The 20,915-nt window shown below is 41.2% G+C and overlaps 1 protein-coding gene across 2 annotated transcripts in view; it reads left to right on the forward strand.

Moving 5' to 3' along the window:
• The window catches only part of Csnk1g1 (casein kinase 1, gamma 1), a 163,771-nt gene continuing 142,856 nt past the window's right edge, over positions 1-20,915 (forward strand). For both annotated transcript variants that reach the window (XM_013010224.1, XM_013010223.1), the window contains exon 1: positions 1-83. The gene's annotated coding sequence lies outside the window, so the exon portion shown is untranslated. The remainder of the gene's footprint in view (positions 84-20,915) is intronic.

A 20,915-nucleotide genomic window follows, 5' to 3' on the forward strand; every position in this document is an offset into this window, starting at 1 on the left:
TACGGGTGGGCAGAGAAGCTCGGGGCACCCCGGGAGCCCACCGCGCCCGCCCCGCTGGAGCCCCGGGAGCACGGCCGGTCCAGGTACTTTGCTCTGTCTTCGACAAGGGTGCGTGAGGGTCGGAGTGTGAGAGAAATGGGTTGTGCGTGTGAAGGCTCGGGTTCGGGGTGTGGGGGACGCCGGGACCCCGGGTGGGGCGCAGGCCGGCGCGTGTGTCTGCGGCGGCGGGGGTTGGGGGGTGGGAATGGAGAGGCCGGGGGCTACTGGGGGGGGTCGGAGAGTTTCGGGTGGCCGGTTAGAGACGAGGCTGAGGGGGGACAGAGGCAGAAGACTTGGGCCAAGTGCGGATCGGGAGTTTTCTACCTGGGGAGAGAGGAGCGAGGACGGAGGTGGGGGTGTGTGTGTGTGTGTGGCGGGGGGTGGGCTTTTCTGAAAACAGGGGGGGGCATCGTTCAGGGCCAGAAGGAGGGCACGAACTCGGAGTGGGGGGTGTGTGTAGAGGGGGAAAGGTAGGTGGCCGGAGCAATTGCAGGCTTCCCATTGATCAAAGCTTTCCCTACCCACCCAAGCTGGGACAGAACCTGGCCTTCGAGGGAATGTCGGCTGGGCACCCGCGGAGCCGCCCTTGGCAGAGCTTAGGTTAGGAGAGTGGGTAAATGAGACCTCCCTCCACCCAACTTCCGTGCGCTTCCCCCCCCCCTCCTTCTTCCTTTCCTGCTCCCTAGCCCCGCGGTCTTTTAACGAGCAGTCTCCCTCCCTCCCTCCCCCCCGCCGTGGGCAGACATCACAGCGTAAAAAGTGAGCAGCGGAACTGGGTTTCTTTCTTCCCTAGACCTACTAAAAAGGATACTTCAGATGGTTGGAAAGTATCGGAATATTCATATTCAGCCAGGTCTCCCAACCCCATCACGATCTGACGGGAGATTTCTTAGAAAAGTGCCGTACTGAAAAAAGCACCTGGACATAGTGAAATGTAGTCTTGTAAAAAGGATGTTCGTACTTACCCCTCCCCTCCCCCCAAAAAAAAGACAAAACAAAACTGGGGGGGGGGAAGAGGTCTACAGGGGACATGTTGAAACAAGCCCTTTCTGAACTCTTTCTTAACCTGTCAGTAAACCTGACCTCGTTTAAATTGAGCAGAAAGTTCCTTCATTTATGTTCCAGTCAGTGACTGAATTGAAGCTACTGTTGTGCGACATGTCTTAGAATAGATACTTGGACATTTGGAGAGACAAGATTCTCTGCTGTTGAGCTGCCTCTTAATCTTTTAAGGAGATAATTGTAGTCAAGTGGAAGTATTGGCTTTGAAGTAGATGAATCTAGGATTGAGCCCAGATTGGGCCACTGAGCTAGTTATTGACCTTGGGCAAATCATACTCCAGTTCAGTTTCATGACTAGAAAGAGTTAAATTCCTGCCAGTGTTGGAAGTGGGATAATGTATTTGAATAACAGCCCATTTTAAACAGAAGCACCTTGGAATTGGAAGGTGAATGCAGAGTAAGGGTAGTCCAATTTAGTGGAATGAAGTTTGAGACAGGAAGGAAACAGGATGATAATAATTCAAAGCTTTTGTATATACAATGTGGCTTTGAATGCCTTTTACAAATTTTATTTGAATTTCTTTTGTGGTTCTGGGCCCATATCCAGGGCCTCTGAAATGTTACACACCTGTTCAGTTCTTGACCTACAACTCTGGCACCTAGAAACTGATTATAAGCAGCATGAAATTCACTTATCAATAACTGAATTATTAAAACTCAGTAAAGTAGGATATATTTTAAAAAACTAAGTGACCAAGACATTTTAATAGGTTTGTCTCAGATACACCATTTTGGTGTATACAGTATGGATTGGTAGGAAAAACATTTTAAAAGTAATGTATGTAAATCTTAACAATCACATGTCTCTAAATAGAATTAAAATTGGTGTATAAAATAGAAAATATTGGTAATTTTAAGATTACCAGTAATATGACGCACCTTAATCAGATTTAGGCTAAAGTAGCAAAACTTATGTCATATATAATCTGTAAAACAAGTGAAAATGGAATAAATTTCTGCCTTTAAGTTATTCATCATTAGAATATAGGTATAAGAACAAGAAAGATGAAATCTATATATTTGCTTCATTTAAAATAATAGTTATATGTAACCAAATGTATGTCAGGTTTTCAATTTTTTTTATCCTAGGTACTGGGGAACTTGTGGCCATTGAAATCATGTCCTGGTGCCTACTTCTTGAGCCACACCCCTAGTCTGTTTATTCTTTTTTTTTTCTTCCTGTCGTGGGGCCTGAACTCTGAGCCTGGGCACTGTGCCTCAGCTCTTCAGCTCAAGGCTAGTGCTCTACCACTTTGAGCCACAGCGCCACTTCCAGCTTTTTTTACTTATGTGGTGCTGAGGAATCAAACCCAGGGCCTCATGCATGCAAGGCAAGCACTCTACCACTGAGCCACTTTCCCAGCTCCTGTGTTTATTCTTAGTTTACTGTTGTCCTGCCCTAGATGGTGATACTCCAGCCTTTGACTCTCAAGTAGTTGGGATCACAGGCATGAGCCACAGACTTGGTTTGTTTTTGAGATAGGGTTTCCATATATATTTATTTTTTTTTTTGTTGATTGTGGTGCTTGAACTCTGGGCCTGGGTGCTGTCCCTTAGCTCTCCAGCTCAAGGCTAGTGCTCTACCACTTGAGCCACAGTGCCACTTCCAGCCTTTTCTGTTAATGTGGTGCTGAGGAATCGAACCTAGGGCTCATGTATGTTAAGCAAGCACTCTATCACTGAGCCAACTTCTCAACCCTTCCATAATTTTTTCCTGGGCTGGCTTGCAACCTTGATCTTTGTGTCTCTGTCTCCCAAGTACCAGGGATTACTGTGCTCAACCTTCAGCTAACTGTGTGTGTGTGTGTGTGTGTTTAAATTTAACTTATAATTAGTAATTTAAAAAATTAAATTTACTGTTTTTCATAAGAACATAAAGGGGGCAGGGAATGTGGCTTAGTGGAAGAGTGCTCAGCTAGCATGCATGAAGCCCTGGGTTCGATTCCTCAGTACCACATACAGGGAAAAAGCAAGAAATGGTTCTGTGGCCCAAGTGGTAGAGTGCTAGCCTTGAGCAAAAGAAGCTCAGTGCCCAGGCCCTGAGTTCAAGCCCCAGGACTGGCAAAAAAAAAAAAAAAGAACATAAAGGACAGTCTTTAAGCTCCTCTATTTGCTGTTAGGGAGCAGAAATGTATCCATTTCTCCTACTTTAACCCTGTTACACTAAAATAAATCCTTGCTAAAACTTAAAAAAATGCTTTAATAGTTTAATTTGCTTTAATAGTTTGGTGTTTATGTGTGAGCTCACATGCACGTGCGTGTATATAAAATATTCATATAAAGTTTTCAGTTCAGTGTAACTTTTCAGAGAGGTAAGTTTTAGGCAAATTTGAGTGAATTTTCATAGCATGTGTTTTTTCCTCATATCACTTAAACAGTTAAAGTTGTATATTTTTGGTAAGGCCATTCAACTCTATAAATGCCATCTAAGGGGTGCAGTTTTAAATATGTATGTATGCTTTATGCTTTGTTTTCTTGGCTCATTATTTTTCAGAATCTTTTGAATCTTTTTTTTTTTTTTTGTGGTCGTGGGGCTTAAACTCTGGGCCTGGGCACTGTCCCTCAGCTCTTCAGCTCAAGGCTAGTGCTCTACCACTTGAGCCATAGTGCCACTTCCAGTTTTCTGGTGGTTTATTACAGATAAAAGTCTCACGGACTTTCAGGCACAGACTGGCTTTGAACTGCAGTCCTCAGATCTCAGCCTCCTGAGTAGTTAGGATTACAAGCTTGAGCCACTGGCACCCGGCTTTATTTATTTTTGTAGGTTGGTCGTGGGGCTTTAATTCTGGGCCTTGGCACTATCCCTCAGTCCTCAGATCTCAACCTCCTAAGTAGCTAGGATTATATGCAGGAGCCACCAGTACCTGGCTAAATATCAATTTATTTTTATGTGATTAGAGCTACAGTTCTGTGTAAATCATATATAATGGACAGAGACTGTTGTAGGAGATGCTTTTCCCGATGACCTCTTTCACTCAGAGTATGTAACCATTCCAAGGATCTTGCAGTTGTTTGTTGTGGAATTTGCTTGTCAGGAAATCTAAAAATGACTAAACCTTCCTTCAATGTCTGTCTCTTTGATGATCTCAAAAAATTTTATATGAGACTGGGAGGACATATATACACATATTTACATATATTCTCATGCCCATATATAGTATATACAGTATATATATGTATATATATATTATAATATATATAATGAGCAGCATGCAGTTGTTTGTTTGTTTTTGGTGCTGCCAGATCAGGAATGAAAGAGAATTACTGTGGAAATGTGAAGAAAAAAAATGTTCAGGCAGTGTTTTCCTTATGCTCAAACAAATGAGTATATTTTTCGGAGCTTGTTTCCATTTTAAGGATATTTATTTTGTGGAGATAATGATTGAGTTTCTAATGAGGTTCAATAATCTTTATATTGAGGGAAAATAGATGACATTATAATTAGATTTTTCTAGTACCAGTTTTAATAGTAATAGCTTTGGTAGTTCTAAAGAAGTAGATTTTCCTGACAGAACTTTTCAATTTGTAGAATGAGAGTTCTCTTTTTAACATTTAACTTGTCCCTATCCATTTGGGCCTAACATCAAAACTTGAAAGATGGGAGTTGGAGTGGAAATGGGTGAATTTACTTCAGAATTAATCATTTTAAGTTTTACAGATTTAGAAAGTTTTAGAAACCTAAGTTGGATTTGGACATTATTGGCATTGTGTTCAAGATGGATCTGGGGGGAAAAATATATGCCATCTGTTTCAGATTCCTTCTTTCTCAACCTTTCCTGTGTGTTTTGTAGCTTTCAACTCATCAAACTATTAAAAAAAAAATAAAAACCTCCAGGGGCGGGGGGAGTTGGGGAGGTGGGGAGGAAAGGATGGTAGGGGAAAAACAAAAGAGGAGGTAACAATGCTCCTGTAACTGTAACCCCTCTGTACAGTATCTTTATAATAAAATATATATACAAAAGATAAAAACCTCCAGTAAGTTGAGATTATATAATGTCAGCTCTATCAGTGAATTTATAACGAAAAAACTTGTATTTTAGTATTGCATTATACAAGATGATGCTAGGCATTGGTTAAAGATAATTGTAAAACTAATTCAAACTCTGAACCTTAAATGACTTCCTTCGTGTTTTTGTTTTGTTTTTTTGGTCCCTACTGGGGTTTGAACTTAACTTGCTTTACTAGCACTCTACTTTCAGCCCAGCTTTTTTTCTGGTTAATTTTGGAGATAAAGGCTTGAGGACTATTTTGCTTGGGGTAGCTTTGAAGCCTAGTTTTCTAGATCTGACCCTACTGAGTAGCTAGGATTACAGGTGTAAGCCACCTGCATCCAGTTTTACTATTTGGATCTTTGTCATCATTCACTTAATATACTTTTTTTTTTTAGTGTTAGTTCTTAGGGCTTGGGCACTATCTCTGAACTTTTGCTTAAGGCTAATGCTCTTTTTGAGCCACAGCTGCACCTCCTTTCTCCCCTCCCCCACATGATTAATTGGAGATTAGAGTCTCAGACTTTCCTGCTAGGGCTGGCTTGCAACCACAAACTTCAGATCTCAGCCTCCTGAATAGCTAGGTTACAGGCTTGAGCCACTGGTGCCTGGCTTAATAAGCTGTTTTTGTCAGTGCTTTTTTTTTTTTTTAAACCAGTCCTGGGGCTTGAACTCAGGGCCTAGGCACTGTCTCTAAGCTTCGTTTTTGCTCAAGGCTAGCACTCTACCTCTTGAGACACAGGGCCACTTCCTACTTTTTCTGTTTATGTGGTCCTAAGGAATGGAACCCAGGGCTTCATGCATGCTAGGCAAGCACTCTACCATTAAGCCACATTCCCAACACTTTTTTTTTTCTTTTATGCTCATACTAGAGCTTGAACACAGCTTCGATGTTGTTCCTTAGCATTTTTGCTCAAGGCTGGCACTATACCACTTGAGCCATCCCTCCACTTCAGCTATTTTCCTGGTGGTTAATTGGAGATAAAAGTCTCATGGACTTTCTTGCCATACTGGCTTTGAATTTGAACCTCAATCCTAATATCTCAGCCTCCCGAGTAACTAGGATTACAGGTATAAGCTACTAGTGCCTGGCTTGTCAGTGCTTAAACCATAGTCCATTTGCTGGCATAGTGGGCTGGGAATGTGGCTTTGTGGCAGAGTGCTTACCTTGCATGCATGAAGCCCTGGGTTCGATCCTCTGGTACCACATAAACAGAAAAAGCTGGAAGTGGTGCTCTGGCTCAAGTGGTAGAGTGCTAGCCTTGAGCAAAAGGATCTCAGTCAGAGTTAGTGCCCAGGCCCTGATTTCAAGCATCAGGACTGGCAAAAAAAAATAAAAATAAAAGTGGGCATAGTAATATTTAATAAATTTTTACAAAAGACATTTCTTAGTGAAAATTCTACTTGCATCCATTCTTTCCATATTAGGTTTTTCATTACCTGGAATTGTGTTTTGTTTTCACCTAAATATGTGCATATACTTAGCACTTTCACTTTTCACTTAGGATCTTTTTTTTGGGGAGGGGGAGGTGGATGCTAGAGAAATTTGGGTCCTAAGAAATGGAAAGACATGGTTGGAGGCGTGATTCAGTTGGTAGAGCACTAGCCAATGAGTGAAAGAAGCAGGTACCAAGTTCAGGTACCAATCTCTTACCTAATAAAGAAAATGAAGAAATGGGAGAATAGGCCGGGTGCCGTTGGCTCATGCCTGTAATCCTAGCTACTTGGGAGGCTGAGATCTGAGGATCATGGTTCAAAGCTACCAGAGCAAGCCAGCCCAGAGTTCAAGTGCCACAACCGACCAAAAAACCCCAAAAAAACAAAAAAAAAAAAAGAAAGGGAGGATATTCTGTTGGGTTTACTGAACAGGAAAAGACCATAACTTGCTGAGGTGATATTAGTTGTCATTTATCATGGATCAGAAAGACTCAATGGTGTTTGAGAAACTGTACTAACTAGCTCTAATGTGCCTGAAGAGACAGCCATCTGGATAGAAGAGAGTCACACTTTGTCTGCAGCAGGAATGTTCTGACAAGGTAGGAAGATAGATGGACTGTCCCTATATCTCTATAGTCTGTGTCTTTCACCCAGAAGCTTCAAGTAGGCAGTTTGGTTTTGGTGAGGGCGAGTTGCCAAGGATGGTTAATCATCTGTCACAATGGAGGTATAGCCAAGAGAAGCTAGGTGGACAAATAGTCATTGCTTTTGTCACCAAAGAGGATTTGGTGCTATTCCTCTCTGAGTGTGTGGGTAAGTCAGAGTTTTACAGTTTCATGTCTCTGTTAAAATGGCACATAAAATTTCCAGGAAGCAGTAGCATTAGATCAATAGTGACTTGTGTTGCTTACACATTATAACTTCTTATCCTAGAAAAAGGCCTGAAGCCTTTGAATGAAAGTAGTATACATTGATAAGTTTCAAAATATAGTCTGTTGGCAGTAATAGATGATGTGATCTTTCCCTCTATTTTTGTTGTTTATTGTCTGTGATAATTACCAGAGTTCATTTCAAAAATTTTAGGCTATACCATAATCAATTAGCTTCTTGTCCACTTTCTAAAGGTCACTCCCTGATGTACATGCAAATGAGCAAAGGAAAGTGTCAAGGGGATTAAAATTTTGTTTTCACTGTACTATAATGTCTGTCCTCTACTCTGGCAGTATCTATTCTTTGAAGTTGTATATGCCCTATGAAAAATTTTTTTTTCTGCTCTTTGATTTTTGGCTCAGCAGGGCCTTGTGCCTGGTGTGCATTCACTTTAAGATTTTATTTAGAATAATTTTAGCTTTACAGAATAGTTAAGCAAATAGTACACAGAGTTCTATAGGCTCTCCTTGTCCTAATAGTTAAACCTATTAGCATCTTACATTATTGTTGTACATGTTACAATTAATGAACCAAAATTGGTGCATTATAACTATAATACATAAATTGTTAAATAGTGTATGGTTTAGTGGGTTTTGACAAATGCATAGTAACCTGTATCTGCCATTTACAATGTCTTACAGAATAGTGTTACCACTCTAAAAATCCCATGGACTTTACCTGTCCATCTCTTAACTTCCCTTCAATCATGGCAACCACTGATCTTTTTTGTCTTTGTTAAAATGCAGTGTGGTTGGTATCATATATACCATTTTTTCCCCCATGTATACCTTTTAAAGACAGATTTGTTTCATGTAGCAATATGCATGTAAGGTTCTTTTATATGGGCTTGATAGTGTATTTCTTTTTTAGTAAATAATTTCCTATTGTATGGATATACGAGTTTATCACTTCATATTCTTAAGGACATCTTAGTTACTTCCAGTTTTTAATAATTATAAAAATTGTTATAAACATGTATGTGCAGGTTTTAGTGTGAGCATTGTTTTTTTTTTGGTCGTGGGACTTGAACTCTGGGCCTGGGCGCTGTCCCTCAGCTCTTCAGCTCAAGGCGAGCGCTCTACCACTTGAGCTACAGCGCCACTTCCGGTTTTCTGGTGGTTTATTGGAGATAGGAGTCTCACGGTCTCTCCTGCCCGGGCTGGCTTTGAACCGCGAGATCCTCAGATCTCAGCCTCTCCTGAGTAGCTAGGATTACACCAGCGCCCGGCCTCATTGTTTTTAATTCCTTTGAATAATTACCTATGAGTGTGATTGCTGTATCATATGGTAAGGCTTTAATTTTGTAGAAAACTACTAAACTGTCTTTTAAAATGGCTCTGCTATTTTGCATTCTCACCAGCAATGAATGATAGTTCCTTTTGTTCTAGATCCACACCAGCATTTGGTATTATCATTTTTGCATTTTGACTATTATCTAATAGATTATGTAGTGGTATCTCACTGCTTTAATTTGCAGTTGCCTAATGATGGTGTATTATGTTGGGCATCATCTCTGCATATGCTGATTTGCTATTTATATGTCTTCTTTGGTAAGGTGCTTATTCAGATCTTTTTTTTTTTTTGGTCCGTCATGGGGCATGACCTCTGGGGCTTGGCGCTATCCCTCAGCTCTTCAGCTCAAGGCTAGTGCTCTACCTTTTGAGCCACAGCACTTCTGGCTTTTTCTGCTTATGTGGTGCTGAGGAATTGAACCCAGGGCCTCATGCATGCAGGCAAGCACTCTACCACTGAGCCACCTTCCCAGCCTCCCCCGCCCACCTTTTTTTTTGGTCGGTCATGGAGCTTGAACTCTGGGCCTGGGCGCTGTCCCTCAGCTCTTCAGCTCGAGGTGAGCACTCTACCACTTGAGCCACAGTGCCATTTCCAGTTTTCTAAGTGGTTTATTGGAGATAAAAGTCTCTCAGACTTTTCTGTCTGGGCTGGCTTTGAACCACGATCCTCAGATCTCAGCCTCCTGAGTAGCTAGGATTACAGGTGTGAGCCGGTGCCCAGCCTTATTCAGATCTTTAGCCTATTTTCACAAGGCCTCGCTATGTAGCCAAAATGGCCTGTGACTCACAATTCTTCCTGAGCCCCTTGATTAGGATTACAGGTAAGCATCACCACACTTAGGGGTTGTTTTCTTTGTATTGAGTTTATTCTGTTACATCTTTTTTTTGGATTCAAATCCTTAATCACCCTATTTTTTTTCCAATATTTTCTTCTAGTCTGTGGCTTATGTCTTAGCTCTCTTTTCTCTTAATAGTCTTTTTATAGTACAGTTTTTTTTTTCTTCCCTGTACTAAAGCTTTAATTCAAGGGTCTCATACTGCTAGAAAAGTGTTGTGCCATTTCAGCCATGCCCTCCTTATCATGTATTTGTATGTATGCATGTATTTATTTATTAGTGCTATTACTAGGAATTGAACCCAAAGTCTCATGCTCTTGCTCGGCTTCCTTGCTCACAGCTGGTGCTCTACCACCTCAGCCATGCCTCCAGTTTGGCATTTTTCTGGTTAATCGGAGGTGGAGTCTTGAAGACATTTCCATCCATGCTGGCTTCCATCTTTGCTATCTAGGCCAGTCTCCTGTGATTAGGAGCACAAGCCACTGGCACCCAACTGCTTTTAGTGTTTTTTATGAGATAGGGTATTGTGTTTTTGTTCCAACCACCCTCAGATTGCAGTTCTATTTACACCTCCAGGGTAGCTAGATTATAGATGTTAGCCACTATGCCTGGCTTAGCTAGTTTATTTTATATTTCTTTTTTGCTTTCATGGATAGCACTTTTGGTATTGGATCTAAAAACTCATTGCCAGTTTCAGATTTTCTTCTGTTATTTATTTTATTTTATTGGCCACTCCTGGGGCTTGATCTCAGGGCCTGAGCCTCTTTGTGCTCAAGGCCAGTGCTCTACCACTTGATCCACAGTTCCATTTTCACCCCTTTCTGCTTATGTGGTACTGAGGAATTGAACCCAGGGCTTCATGTATGCTAGGCAAGAACCCTACCACTAAGCCACATTCCTAGCCCTCTTCTGTTATTTTTGAGATTAAAATATCATTTTGTGTTTCATTTTTTAGGTTTATGATCAATTTTGAGTTAATTTTGGCTTATGGATGATCCAACTTTTAGTTTCGTATTTTGGAGATACTGGGGATTGATTCCAGGGCCTAGGACATATAAATTCTTGCTCTATCACTGAACTAATATCCCCATCCCCCATCAATTGTTTCATTAATTTTTTTTTTTTTTGGGGTCTGGTCTTGGGGCCTGAACTCTGGGCCTGGGCACTGTCCCTCAGCTCTTCAGCTCAAGGCTAGCGCTCTACCACTTGAGCCACAGCACCACTTTCCGGCTTTTTTCTTTTTGCTTATGTGATGCTGAGGAATCGAACCCAGGGCCTCGAGCATGCAAGGCAAGCGCTCTACCACTGAGCCACCTTCCCAGCCCTGGGAATGGTTTTTACGTGAGATTTTTTTCTTTTCTTTTTCTTTTTTTTAAAACTGTTCAACTAGAGATGGAGTATCATGGACTTTTCTTCCTGGGCTGGCTTTGAACCTCAATCCTCTGGTCTCAGCTTCATGACCAGACAGGATTGCAGCTAGTTGTTGTGAGCCCCTGACAACGAGCTAGAATGCTTTTTTTTTTTTTTGCTGGTCAGGGGGCTACTTTGCATCTGGGTGCCTGGGTGTTGTCCCTTGGCTCTTCAGCTCAAGGCTAACGCTCTACCACTTGAGCCACAGTGTCACTTCTGGCTTTTTCTGTTTATGTGGTGCTGAGGAATCAAACTCAGGGCCTCATGCATGCAAGGCAAGAACTCTACCACTGAGCCACCTTCCTAGCACCAACATGAGTTTTTTACCTCCTAACATTCTTGGATGTAATTACACGCTTTGTTCAGAATATGGGATTTTTTTTATTTTTTATTTTCCTGTTCCTGGGGCTTGAACTTAGGGCCTGGGCACTGTCCTTGAGCCTTATCCTTGAGGCAATTGTTCTACCACTTGAGCCACAGCTCCACTTGCAGCTTTTTATGTTTATGTGGTACTGAGAGAGCTTCATGAAGGCTAGACAAGCAGTCTACCACTAAATGAATTTTTTTTTCTTTTTTTACAAAAAAAATGATATTAGGTTATTGGGTGTTAATTGATAAATTCTTAATTCTTTGCTTGATATGTATTAGAGCTTTAGGAATTATGAGCCAAATGTGATACTTAGGTATTTATAAGTGATAAAGGATTTATTTTTTAATTTTTGGTTGTAGGGCTTGAACTCAGGGCCTAGTCTCTGTCCTTGAGCTCTTTTGCTCAATGTTAGTGCTTTACTGCTATGAGCCACTGCTCCATATCTAGCTTTTGAGTGGTTAATTGGAGATAAGTGTCTTATGGGGACTGGCTTCAAACCATGATCCTTAGATCTCAGCTTCCTGAGTAGTTAGGATTAAAGGTGTGAGCAACCAGCTTCTAGCTGGTAAAGGGATTTGATAGGAGATCTAAATTCAGAATTTTTGAATAACTGAAGAGCTTTTGCCATTTGGTTTTATTGTTGTGCAGAGTTTCAACTATACAGATCTCTTGGTTGCCTTCTACAGTGTTTGCTTCTTCCTGTTATACTTGAAAATTGTCCAGAAGATTGAGCTGCTGAAGATTGAGTAGGAAGAGAGATATCAGCATACTGCCCTAGTTGTCTGGTTATTTCCAAATCTAACTAAGGCAGAGTCTGAATTCTAAAAGTAATCAAATGCTATCCTTTTCCTCTCACATGCTGATAGCTAGAATCACATTGTTAGCTAGAATCCACTTGTAATTGTGTATGCAACTAACTGTCCTGCCCTTCTAAGACATCTTTCTTTTTCCAAAATATCTTGACTTCATTATTTTATTTTATTTTTTGTTGATTGTGGGGCTTGAACTCTGGGCCTGGGTGCTGCCCCTCAGCTCTTCAGCTCAAGGCGAGCGTTTTACTACTTCTGGCTTTCTTTGCTTATGTGATGCTGAGGAATTGAACCCAGGGCTTCATGCATGCAAGGCAAGCATTCTACCACTAAGCCACCTTCCTCGCCCATATCTTGACTTTAATTGGCATCATAGCATCTAAATATTCAGGCCATTTAGAATATGATGCAAGAATGGTTTATGTCATTGGGCGAGTTCTGTTTGCTTTTTCACTTAGTTAAATAGTAACATGCTGAAAGAACTACTTGAATGTGAAAGCACTTAGATTCTTTAAAGAGGTACTTTCCAAAACAATCAATATACAGCTCACTTTGCTTTCAGTGGTATCCATCTTGTTAATGCTGTGTATCTTAAATTTTATACATGATGAAATCACAAAGCGAAGAGCAAGAAATGGAGATGGTCTGATTAGACCCTTTCATTTTATAGCTATAACTACTCAAATGCAGGACAGCTAAGTGACTTGCTTTAAGATTGTATAGCTAGTTAATAAGTCAGACTGGAATCTAGGTTCCTAATTCCCAATGCAATCCTATATCTGATATTTTTCTTTTCTTCTTTCCTCCTCCTCCTCCTCCTCTTCCTCCTTCTCCTTTTCTTTTTGTTAGTCATGGAGCTTGAACTCTGGCCTGGGCACTATCCCTCAGCTCTTCAGCTGGGGGTGAGTGCTCTACCACCTGAGCTACAGAGCCACTTCCGGTGTCTGGTGGTTAATTGAAAATAAGAGTCTCACAGACTTTCCTGCCCGGGCTGGTTTTGAACTGTGATCCTCAGATCTCAGCCTCCTGAGTAGCTAGGATTACAGGCATGAGCCCCCAGTGCCTGGCCTGATACATTTTTCATTCAACTAATGAATAAATTATAATTTTACAATAAATCTTTCAAGAAATATATGTAAACTGTTAAAGCTACCATAGTATTTTCAAGAATTGAATTCATCTTAATTAAACTAGTAAATTAAGAGAATTGAGTGAGTTTGTGAGTTAATGTATTTCAAGTGCGAGGTGTATGTGAACAAATGTCTATGTGTGTTTGTGTGTGTGATGTGTACTAGTGCTAGAGCTTTAAAGCCTTGAGCTCTCACCAGGGTTTCTTACTTAGGGCTGGTGCTATACCCTTTGAACCACACCTCTAATTCAGCCTTTTTCCCCCCTCTGGTTAATTGGAAGTAAAATTCAAGCACTTTTTAGTACAGCCTAGCTTTGAACCCTGATTCTCAGATCTCAGCCTCCTGAGTAGTTAGGATTACAGGCATGGGCCACCAGTGTGCAGCAAGTGCCTTATTTTGCCAGTACTTGAGTGTGAATTCAGAATCTTACACTTGCAATGCAGGTGCTACTCTACTACTTGATATATACTCCCAGCTGGATTTTTTTCTTTTTCTTTATTGTAGATCTTGGGGCTTGAAGGCCTGGGCACTGTCTCTGAGCTTTTTTGCTCAAGTATCATGTTCTACCACTTTGAGCCACTTCTGTTTTTTTTGTTTTGTCAGTTATGGGGCTTGAACTCTGGGCCGGGGTGCTGTCCCTCAGCTCTTCAGCTCAAGGCTAATGCTCTACCGCTTGAGCTACAACGCCACTTCCAGTTTTCTGGTGGTGAATTGGAGATACGAGTTTCACGAACTTTCCTGCTCAGGCTGGCCTTGAACCGTGATCCTCAGATCTCAGCCTCCTGAATAGCTAGGATTACAGGCATGAACCACTGGCGCCCAGCTTTACTTCTGGCTTTCTGTTGGTTAATTGGAGATGACAGTCTCACAGACTTTCCTGCCCAGGCTGGCTTTGAACCATGATCCTCAGATCTCAGCCTTCTGAGTAGCTAGGATTATAGACATGAGCCACCAGCACCAGGCTTGAATTTTAGTTTGTAGCAAAATTTTCTTTTTCTTTTTTCCCCTTCCATCCCTATGGGACAGGGTCTTACTTTGTAGACTAGGCTGACCTTATTTCTCTTCTGCTAGAATTATAGGAGTGCCCCTACACACAGCTTTTTTTTTACCAGCAAATTGGTTGTATTTTGCATTTTTAGTAGTAATCAGTCAACTCCGAAATAATTCTGAAGTTATTATGGCCTGTATTTAGGGAGCATACATTTGGCTACATTAAAATGAATCCTGATGCATTTTTTTGTCCACTGGAGATAATCTGTTAATTTTTAATGTCATAAAGCAACAGCAGAATTATGGTTTTATGTAGGGTTATATTTATAAAACTAGAGTGGAGTGTTATGTAAAAACCAGAAGTACAGATTAATTTAATATGCATCTGGTGAATTCAGGGCTTGAAGGATGCACATCTGTTGAGAAAACAAATCATAGACCTATTCAGAGTTTTCAGCATCTTTAAATGTGTGTGCTTTGATTCCCTTTAACAGTTTTAAAACAGACCTTAATGGATTTAGAAAAGGCCATTTTCTCAAAGGAAGAAACTTGTATAGCTATTTACAATGATATTCATCACTTTATTATTTATCACAACATTTTGATACATTGGCATTTTTCTTTGCAATTGGGGAAGGAAAAGGTTAACCGATTCATCATAACAAAATGAGTTTATTGCAAAACTGTATTTTATTTTATTTACTTATTATTTTTTTGGTCAGTCATGAGGCTTGAACTCTGGACCTGGGTGCTGTCCCTGAGCTTTTCAGTTCAAGGCAGGCGCTCTACCACTTGAGCCACAGTGCCACTTCTGGTTTTCTGGAGGTTAATTGGCGATAAGAGTCTCACGGACTTTCCTGCACGGGCTGGCTTTGAACAGCAATCCTCACATCTCAGCCTCTTGAATAGCTAGGATTACAGGCATGAGCCACTGGCACCCAGCCAGCACTGTATTTTAAAGGGGGAGAATTTGGATACTGGTTGCTCACATTTGTAATTCTAGCTTCTTGGGATGCTAACATTGGGAGGATTGAGTTCCTAGATACCTGAGACTTAGCTCAGTGGAAGAAGCTGTGCATGGTGGTACATGCCTATCATCCCAGCTATGACCAAGAGCATTACATAGGTAGATTACAGCTAAGAACTAAGCCTGGGCCAAAAGCTTAGAGATGTGACTCCGCAAGAAAGCACCTGTCTAGCGAGCACCAAAGCCCTGAGTTCAAACCCCAGGATTGTAAATAAATAAATACATAATTAGCTTCTGGAATTAGCATTTTAGGGCTCTGAAATCTTAACTTGAAGCCACAATCAATGAAAAGCTGTGTTCATCACAGCTTTTGAAGATATGGTCTTTATCAAGTTGGAGAAACAAGACTTGAAAGATAGAGATGAGCAATTTGATATGTAATGAAGTACAAATCTGAGATTTATAGGTATGCTTCATATGTCTGGCTTCATTACACAGGAATTTATCCAGTGAGTCTATTAGTAATTTTGTGGTCGAGCAACTGAGATCTGAGGATCAAGAGGAATCCTCGAAACTCTGATCTCCAGTTAACCAGCAAGAAGCTAGAACAGGAGATGTGACTCAAGTGATAGAACACCAGCACTGAAAAAGCCAGATGAGAGCAGGAGGCCCTTAGTTCCAGCCACAGTGCCAGCAGTGATAATAACAACTTCATGGGAAGGAGATTCAGTGAAGAATCTCTAAAATCACCTGAAAAACCTTGCTCTAGGAACAGTTGAGTGATTGTATGAATATATACCAATATAAGTATTTATGAGACAGGATCTCACTATGTAGCTCATTGTGATCCTTTGCCTCCATGTGTACATTACTGAATTCAGCTTCTATAGATTTTTTTTGAAAACTCTTCTAGGTACTTGTTAAGGGGTGGGTAGTGTTGAGAACCACAGACTTAAAGGATAATTGTGGTTGTGATTTGAGTAGGCAAGAAAATGTTTTCAGGGTAGCAAAAGCAAGCGGGGGGGGGGAGATTTGGGAACAGATTGAAAAGATTAATTTGATAAAGGCAATGTAATACTCAAGGAGCAGGGGGAAATAAATCTTGGGAGAACTGTTGTCCACTGAGGATAATAAAAGGCAGAGAAAGCTAGGTCTTATTTGAGGGGGTGAGAAAGGGAAATGTTACTGGTTTGGGGGCTTGAACTCAGACCCTGGGTGCTGTCTCTGAGCTTTCATTGCTTAAGACTAGTGCTATACCACTTAAGCCGCAGTTCTACATCTGGCTTTTTTTTTTTTTTCTTTTTTTTGAAGTTTATTGGAGAGAAATCTTTTCTGCCTACATAGGCTTTGAACCGGGAACCTCAGATCTCAGCCTTCTGAGTAGCTAAGATTATAGGCATGAGCCACCAGTGCCTAGCTAGAAAGTTAGTTTTGATATGGTAATAGAGATCTGTGAGAGATCTTTAAGTTGGAGAGTAACAGGATGTATTTGTATTTGTGTAAAGGTAAATTCACTAATGATGTGCAAAATGCTTCCACTGAAAGTAGGCTGGTTGAGGAGGTGGAGACAATTCATGTAATCCAGCAGCAGTGAGGACAGTTTGTTGAGTGTTTATGTAACAAGCAGCATGCTAAAAGCTTTGGTTACAGTATTTCACTTCATTCTTACAACAAGCCACTGAGATATGACTGGCTATTCCAATTTTACATATAAGGCAATGAGGCAAGGAAAGGATGGTTATTTCAGGAGCTCACTCTGTTGCTAGTGGCAGAGCCATGATGTTGGGCTCAAATATCTTTGTTTCTGGAACCTGTTTAGAAGAAACACCTCATCATATTTGGAGACCGAGGGATAAGGCAAAGACAAAATTTAATTCTAGATAATAAGAAAACAATGGGATGTCACTATTAGAAGAGAAATAGTTGATATGGGGGTAACAAGGCAAGTTATTTAGCCAATTTAAACAAATAATTGTTTTGTATTGTTTTATGTCTGTACTGGGCATGGAACTCAAAGCCTAGTGCTGTCACTGTATCACTTGAGCCATACCTACACTTCTGGCTTTGTGTTGGTTAACTAGAGATAACCATTTCTTTGAATATGTCTGCTTGGGCTAGCTTTGAATCTTGATCCTCAGTCTCCTCAGTAGCTAGGATTACAGGCCTGAGTTATTGGCACCAATGAAACAAACTATCTGCAAAAGTAACCAGTGGAAAGATTTACATTATGTTTACATTTACATTTACATTATGTTCTTTAGGAATAAAATTCCAAATAACTTAAAATATCTAACTTTCTGGATTTTCCATTGCTGCCTTGCTCATGTTGACTAAATTCAGAGTCACCCCATCCACTTTATAAAATATATCTTAGATTTTAGAGTAATGTGTGAATTAATAATATTTGAAAAGCTTTTTATTGTAGTATTTTTCTCACTCTAAAGAAATAAGTGACTTTGGGCAGGGAAGGTGGCTCAGTGTTAGTGTTTTTTTTTTTTTTTTGCATACATGAGGCCTCTGCACCACATAAGCAGAAAAAGACGGAAGTGGCGCTGTGGCTAAAGTGGTAGAGTGCTAGCGTTGAGTTGAAGAGCTGAGGGACAGCGCTCAGGCCCAGAGCTCAGGTCCATGACCAGCAAAAAAAAAAAAGAAAAAGAAAGCTGGGTGCCTGTGGCTCATGCTAGATACTGAGGAGGCTGAGATCTGAGGATCTCGGTTCAAAGCCGGTCCTGGGCAGGAAAATCCATGAGACTCTTGTTTTTTTTTTGGGGGGGTCCAGTTGTGGGGCCTGAACTCTGGGCCTGGACACTGTCCCTCAGCTCTTCAGCTCAAGGCCAGCGCTGTGCCACTTGAGCCACAGCGCCACTTCCGGCTTTTTTCTTTTTGCTTATGTGGTGCTGAGGAATCAAACGCAGGGCCTCATGTATGCAAGGCAAGCGCTCTACCACTGAGCCACCTTCCCAGCCCTAAACGTTTTTTTTTAAAATCAGTCATGGGGCCTGAACTCTGGGCCTGGGTGCTGTCCTTCAGCCCTTCAGCTCAAGGCTAGTGCTCTACCATTTGAGCCACAGCACCACTTCTGTTTTTTTTTTTCTGCTTCTGTGGTGCTGAAGAATCGAACCCAGGGCATCATGCATGCAAGGCAAGCACCCTACCACTGAGCCACCTTCCCAGCCCTATAAATCCATGAGACTCTTATCTCCAGTAAACCCCTAGAAAACTGGAAGTGAGCCGGTTGCTGGTGGCTCACGCCTGTAATCCTAGCTACTCAGGAGGCTGAGATCTGAGGATCGCCCCTGTAGCTCAAGTGGTAGAGCACTCACCTTGAGCTGAAGAGCTGAGGGACAACGCCCAAGCCCAGAGTTCAAGCCCCACGACCGACCAAAAAAAAAGAAAACTGGAAGTGGCGCTGTAGCTCAAGCAGTAGAGCGCTCACCTTGAGCTGAAGAGCACAGGGATAGCACACAGGCCCAGAGTTCAAGCCCCACGACTGATTAAAAAAAAAAAAGAAAGAAAGAAAGAAAAAGAAAAAAGAAATAAGTGACTTACTATGTTGAAAATGAACTTTACAACTTGGGGGGGGGAGGGATAGGAAGGAATAGGGAAGGCAGGGAAGAAAGGAATGGTAGGGGAAAATAAAGGAGGGGGTAACAATGCTTGATAGGAAATGTACTCATTACCTTACTCATGTAACTGTAACCCTTTTGTACAGTATCTTTACAATAAAAAGTATATGTTTAAAAAGAGAAGTGACTTAGAAAACAGGAGCAGCTGGGCGCCGGTGGCTCTTGCCTGTAATCCTGGCTACTCAGGAGACTGAGATCTGAGGATTGTGGTTCAAAGCCAGCCTGGGCAGAAAAGTCCGTGAGACTCTTATCTCCAGTTAACCACCAGAAAACCAGAAGTGGTGCTGTAGCTCAAATGGTAGAGTGCTAGCCTTGAACTGAAGAGCTGAGGGATAACACCTAGGCCCAGCGTTCAAGCCCCAAGACTGACCAAAAAACAAAACAGGAGCAGTTTATGAAATATTTCAGTATTACTTTTTTACTTGGAGACACTAGTAAAGTATTTGATATGTTTGGATAGTTGTTTCATAAGGTGTTTGGTTCTAGCATCTTTATTTTCATTGAAGGGCACAATTCCATGGTACTTGGTACATTCATAGTGCTGTATAAATATAATGTCTTTATAGTTCCAGACTTTAGTGCCAAGCTTCCCTTGAATACCAAAAAGGAAGAATGAACAAGATACAAAGGAAAAAAAAATCTTCTCTCTGGGCTCTGGGCTTAGCCAGGTTAACAGGTCTGACCTAGCCTTGTTGCTCCAAATAGGATGATCTAGATGTAGTTCAGTGGCTAATTCTAAAACTTCCTTTCATAAAGAATATCTACTTAGTTCTGTATTTTTTTATAGTTAGCATTTCTTTTTAGATCTTGAACTTTCAATCATTTTTTAGGCAAGGCCATATGGTGTCCTCTCAGAAATATAATTTGCTGTTGTCAGGCCAGTACTGACAGCATAAACCTCTTTATGCACTCAGCTATGATTGAGCTTGCCTCCCTGCTGTTAAAATACCACTCTTAGCTACTGACCATGCTTTCAGTTTAAGTTATCACACTCACCAGAACTGATTTCAGGGTCAATGGGATTTATCTGTGTGTGTATGTGTGGACCAGGTTAGGACAATGATTTCTTTTTCTTTGCTAAAAATATTAAGTTTTAATACTTTCTTTCAAACATTGTATGACATATTTGAAAGTTCACACCGGTTTGTATTTGAGATAAGAAATGTTGAATTGAGTTATTGGCTCCTCTGTATTTAGAATTCAGAAGTGTTTAGTCCTTCATTCAGTTCTTTTTTTTTTTTTTTTGGTTGTGGGGCTTGAACTCTGGGCTTGGGTGCTGTCCCTGCGTTCTTTCATCTCAAGGCAAGCACTCTACCACTTGAGCCACAGTGCCACTTCCAGTTTTCTAAAGGTTTTTTGGAGATAAGAGTCTCATGGCCTTTCTTGCCTGGGCTGCCTTTGAACCATGATCCTCAGATCTCAGTCTTCTGAGTAGCTAGGATTACAGGTGTGAGCCACCAGCACCCAGCTCTTTATTCAGTTCTTAATTCATTTAGTTCTTTTACAAGGGATAGTTTTTCCTATCCACTTTTGATTTTCTTTTAATGTTCAAATGTGTTAAGGTGTTTGTTGACTTGGTTATTCAGCATCATCAAAGATTTTTTTATTTGGAGGGAGTTAAACATTGACTCCACCGAATCTTTTTTTTTTTGTGGGTCGTGGGGCTTGAACTCTGGGCCTGGGCTCTGTCCCTCAGCTCTTCAGCTCAAGGCGAGCACTTTACCACTTGAGTCACAGCGCCACTTCCAGTTTTCTAGTGGTTTATTGGAGATAGGAGTCTCACTGTCTCTCCTGCCTGGGCTGGCTTTGAATGCGATCCTCAGATCTCAACCTCCTGAGTAGCTAGGATTACAGGCGTGAGCCACCAGCGCCCAGCTCCACCTAATCCTTATACTAAAGTAATATCAATTCCTTACATTATTCTGAAATTATGTACTCAACATTATTGAGTACAGTGGAGAGAGAGAATGTGTGTCTTTTTTTTGGTCTGGTTGTGGGGCCTAACTCTGGGCCTGGGCGCTGTCCCTC

The sequence above is a fragment of the Dipodomys ordii genome, unplaced genomic scaffold (assembly GCF_000151885.1).
Source record: "Dipodomys ordii isolate 6190 unplaced genomic scaffold, Dord_2.0 Scaffold11, whole genome shotgun sequence".
NCBI lineage: Eukaryota > Metazoa > Chordata > Mammalia > Rodentia > Heteromyidae > Dipodomys > Dipodomys ordii.